Source organism: Canis lupus, chromosome 23 (genome assembly GCF_011100685.1).
Source record: "Canis lupus familiaris isolate Mischka breed German Shepherd chromosome 23, alternate assembly UU_Cfam_GSD_1.0, whole genome shotgun sequence".
Taxonomy (NCBI): Eukaryota; Metazoa; Chordata; class Mammalia; order Carnivora; family Canidae; genus Canis; species Canis lupus.
Window position 1 is genome coordinate 8503243 of NC_049244.1, and position 5181 is coordinate 8508423.

The 5181-nt window shown below is 48.9% G+C and overlaps 1 pseudogene; it reads right to left on the reverse strand.

Annotated features, from left to right (window-relative positions):
* Positions 1-885: 885 nt before the first annotated feature.
* On the reverse strand, positions 886-1762 carry LOC485592 (annotated as a pseudogene).
* Positions 1763-5181: the final 3419 nt, after the last annotated feature.

The following is a 5181-nucleotide window of genomic DNA, read 5'->3' on the forward strand; positions in this document are numbered from 1 at the left end:
GTTTCTACATTTGTGGGCATTGGGGCTGGGGGAAGAAGAGATGCAGGGCTTGGGGCTTGGAGAGGGTAAGAGAAGGCCAATAGGGCTTCTGGGGAGGAGGGTCTTCATGCAGGCCCCCAAACCCAAGGCACTAAACTCCCTTCTACTTTCTCAAAGGCGTTCTTTCCAGTTCACACCTGAAGATTATTTTGGTCCTCAGGCTGTGACGTTTTGGCACCAGGCAGCCCATCTGTGTGTGTGTGTGTGTGTGTGTGTGTGTGTGTGTGTGTAAAGCGTGCTTGTCCTCCATGTGCATGCCTGTCCATGGGCCACAGAGCACACTGGCCAAGCATGGACTATGGAGCCCAGTGGAAGGGCCCAACACTGGGTCCCCGCTCTGCCGTCTTACTAGGTAGGGGGCTCAGGCAGGTCGCAAAACAGCTCTGTGCCTTGTTTCCTCATCTGTAAGATGAAGATGACCATATATCTTGTAGGACTATTTTAAGTATCGAGTTGACACATGTAAAGTATTTAAACAGTGCCCAGCACACCGTAAGCGGCATGATTGCTGCCCATTGTGATTTAGGTAAATCTCATTGTAGTATAATTTCAAATTTACAGAAAAGTTGCAAGCAATTCCAATACATCCTTTATGGAGACTCACCAATTATTTACATTTTGCTCATCTACTTTATAATTCTCTCTGTGCATCTGTGTGCATATAATATATTCTACATTCAATAATGTATATATACTATACATCATATATACACACATACACATGCACATTTTTTCCCGAATCAATTAAGAGTAAGTTGAGGACACAATGTCTTTTTATCCCTAAATAGTTCAATGTGTATTGATAAAGACAAGAATATTCTTTTTTTTTTAAGCTTTAATTCACTTTTATTTTTCTTGTATAAAACTATGTGGTAGCCACAGCTGGACCTGGGTCCTCTGCATGGAGACTCTAGTGTGGGTCTTTACAAGATGGTCAGTGAATTCCTAATAGGGAGACTTGGTGAACACAGTCTCTTTCCAGAGATCAGGGGTGAGATAGCTGTAGGTCTTAGAGATCGCACCACAAGTAGCCTTGGCAAAGTTCCCCAGGGTGCCAGTGCAGCCCCTGGCCGAAGTGTAGCAGTCGTCAATACCAGCCATCATCAGTAGCTTCTTGGGCACAGGGGCTGAGACAATGCCAGTGCCTTTGGGGGCAGGGATGAGATGCACCAGTACAGAACCACAGTGGCCAGTCACCTTGCATGGGACAGTGTGGGGCCAGTCACCTTGCATAGGACAGTGTGAGGCTTGAGGATCTTGTTCCCCCAGTAGCCTTGCCGCACGGAAAGCTTGGCCAGGATGATGGCCCACGGATGGCAGTGGCTACCTCCTTGGAGCCCTTGATGCCCAGACCCACGTGTCTGTTGTAATCTCCCATGGCAACAAATGCCCTGAACCTGGTCTGCGGGCCAGCACGGGTGTGCTTTTCCACAGGCATGATTTTTAAAACCTCATCCTTGAGGGATGCCCCCAAGAAGTCAGTGATCTCAGATTCCTTGATGGGCAGAGAAAAGAGATAGATCTCCAGGGACTTGATCTTCATGTCCTTGGCTAGGCGGCCCAGCTTGGTGACGGGGATCCACTCCTTGTCCTCCGCCTTGCCTCCGCGAGCTCCGCGGCCTTGGCCCCGGCCCGGGCCCCGACCACGGCCACTGCTCCGGCCCCAGATGCCGCCGCGGCCTCCCATTCTGGGGCCCACCGCAGCACCGGCATCATCCACCATTTGGTGTTCTCTCGGAGAAGAAGCAAGAATATTATTTTATAAAACCACAATACAGTTATCAAAAGTGGAGAATTTAATATTGATATAATACTGTTACTAGTCCATAGTCTTTTAAAGGAATTATTTATTTTTAAAATTTAAATTCTATTTGCCAACATATAGTCCATAGCCTATATTCAAATTTTATCAGTTGCCTCAATCACATCTCCTTTATGTCGTTTTTTTTTTCTCCTGTTCCAGGGTCACCCACTGCATTTAGTTGTCATGCTAATGTGGGTAAATTCCTCAGCCTTTCTTTGTGTTTTTTGAATTTGACATATTTGAAGAGTTCAGGCCAGTTATTTTGTGGAATGATATTGCTCAAATTCTGTTCTGCTGTTTCCTCATTATTAGTTTCAGGTTATGCATTTTTGGCAAGATCGCCACAAAGGGTGACACTGTGTCATCCTCAGAGTATCACATGGGGAGGTTCCCAATGTTCCTTTTCCCATTTGTTAGACATGCTGTCTCTGGTCACTTGGTTTAGGTGATGTGCACCAAACTCCCCCTGGGTACAACTGCTGTTTTCTCTTTGCAATTAAAAAAGGAACCATGAGAGATACTTGTACCCACTAGTTTCCATCCACTAGACTCCATCATTCCTTCCAAACTTCCATGTCTCTTGGCATCTTGCCCATCTTCGAGCACTTTCTTACCTTCTGGCACTACATGCTCCGGGCTCACCTTGTATTTTCTGTGCTCTGGCAATGAATCAGCCACTTCACCAAGGAGTCCTGTTTTCTTTTAACAGAGAATGGTATTTAGAAACCAAGATTTGGGTGCCGCGTGTGCTCATTCACACTGGTGTATTATCGTTAACGGTTTTTATTGTTCGTTTGTGTGGATGGGATGGTGGGGGGCAGGGCTGAGGAAGCTGCAGGGTAGAGACGGAAGGGGGAAGGTTTCTAGATGATCTAGAGAAAGAGTTCCCTCTCCTTGTCTAGCTCCCTGGGTCTTGCCTGCTTTCTCTTTCCTTCTTTCCCTTTTCATCATGACCTCATCTCCCCTTTCTTGGTCAGAATTCCTCTGGAGATTCCAGCTGTGGGAACCTCTGAAACCATTTCCCCAGCTACGTGTGTGATATCAGAGGCAGACAGCTATGTGACCTTTGTGTGTGAACGGCCAAAGGCAAAGATAATTTATGAGAAAGTTTTTGCTTAGAACAGTCTGGTGACAAGGTGATTGGGGAAGACACATTTGGAAGATTTCCACCTGGAAACTTTTCTTCTCCCTGCATGAAAAGCACTTAGACCACAGCATGTGCTGAGGTTGGGATGGGGCAGTGTTGGAGGTCTGCTCTGTAAATAAGCCTCCTCAAGGTTCTGGGGCCTGCAGGGAAGATTAACTGCCCAGGATGGCCCCCTTACTGTGTCCACAGGTGGCAGGGACAGGTAGAGTTTAAAGGAAAATGCCTAGAGTCCAGTGAAGGCCACTTGACTGGATTTCTCACTATTCAAATGTAGGGTGAGTGGGGCTCTTCCGACACTTACAGAGTTAGTTAACTGTTTTCAGACTAGATCCAGGTCTTCCCCTTCCTGAGATCCCCAGTATGCAAAGCTGGCCCCCGGAGGAAATGCAGCAATTTACAGAGAGGCCCAGGCTTCAGGAAGAGAAGACCACATCCAGCTGCTCCTTCTTGAGATGGGAAGGGAAGGAGATCTGTTGGGGTGGAGTGGGAGACCCACGATGAAGGCCTTGGGCCACAGCCTTCGAAAATGAAATTACCCCAAGGAAAACAGGAGTCTGGGGGCGGGGGCGGTGGCTGAGGTTTCCAGGAAGGTCCTGCCTGTGTTTACTGGGGGGGGCTGACTTCAGCCTGCCGTGGAGCTGCTGTCGGGAGTTCTAGACGCTCGGCCTTGCTGGGATTTTGTGCTCTTGGTTGAGGCCTGTGGTTACTTATCCACAGGACCATCACCTAAAGAGGAGTCAAGTAGGGGCTCCCACCAGGCTCCCCTTGACTTAGAGGATTGGTACTGTCTTTGGTAGCCTGTCCTGGACCCTGTGAGGTGTCCGAGTGTCCTCAACAGTGATGTGGCAGTGGACCTCATGTCCGAGTGTCCTCAACAGCGATGTGGCAGTGGACCCCAAATCCTATCTTGTTTTTCAAATAATTCAAGCTGAAGGCAAAGTTCCCTCAAGAGGGAGTATGTCATGTAAGTTCTTAATTGGTTAATAGAAAAAATTGGAAGCAGCCTGAGGCCACCTTTGTGCTCTGTGCTCTGGGGCAGTTCATGCACCGGGGTGGGGGTGGGGTGGCGCAGTTCGTACAGGTGCATTCACAGTGACCAGAGATGCAGAAGTGTTCCCGTCACTGGCGATGTGTGCCTGCCTCCAGCAGGTCTTTTTGAGCTCATGCTACTTATGATAGACATAGGACAGGAGGAGGGAAGATAGGGCCTATACTTAATTCTTAAATACAAGAAGCCCCCAAAGAATCATCCATCCTACTTGCCAAGTGCTCATTGTGGCAGATGGGGGAGGCCTGAGGGCCAGCCCAGGAGGGGACCCGAGGAAGTCCCTTGTGGCACCTTCCCTACTGTCCTACCCAGAGGCCTCCTCACCCACTCTTGGGTGCTTTGTCTTCCAATTTTGCATCCTAAATAGCTATCAAGTTTCTCACTTTCCACAGTCCCCTTCCTGGGTCAAGTCCCCATCATCTCTCCTGACAAAGGCCCCCTGACCTATTTGCCCCATTCATTTTTGCCCCTCCACAAACTTTGTCCTCAGAGCAGGAGGCAGAGTCTTACTAAAGTACAACCTATTTAGCAATCATGCTCTTCCCCCCAAAACACAAAGTACAGGCGGTAAACCTCGTCAACAGCCCTGTGGTGCCCTTGGCTCACATCTGATCCTTTCCTAGGAGGGACTCCCTCTCACTCTCTGGGTCCAGCCAGGGGGGCCGTCTTCCCTTCTGGAATGGGCCCCACTCTGTCTACATCAAGGTCAAGACCTTTAGATTTGCTCTTTCCTCTGCCTGGAAGCACCCATCTCAGGAAGACAAAAATGGGGTCTCCCCTGACTCCACCGCCTGGACATTCCTGCTCATTGCATTTGGTACTCCGCCAACCCCCAACACCCAGCTTTGTGACTATGAACAGTCCCTGTTGGTGGATTTTGAGGTTAACATCTGTCTTGCCAGCTTGATTTTGAGTTACACCAGGGCAGGGGTCTTATCTACTTTTGCTCATTTTTAGAACTCCAAAAGCTGCCAGATGCACACAGTACATGTTTGCTAAAGGAAGAATGGACAGATGCCACTGTTTCCCCAGCTGGTCCTCTGTGTAGGCTGACATCATTCTGTGGGAGCGAGTGAGGAAGGGGACCCCTTTGGCTCTGAGGCCTACTGCCACTCACTCCTGGCATGTATCACTGGCATCGGC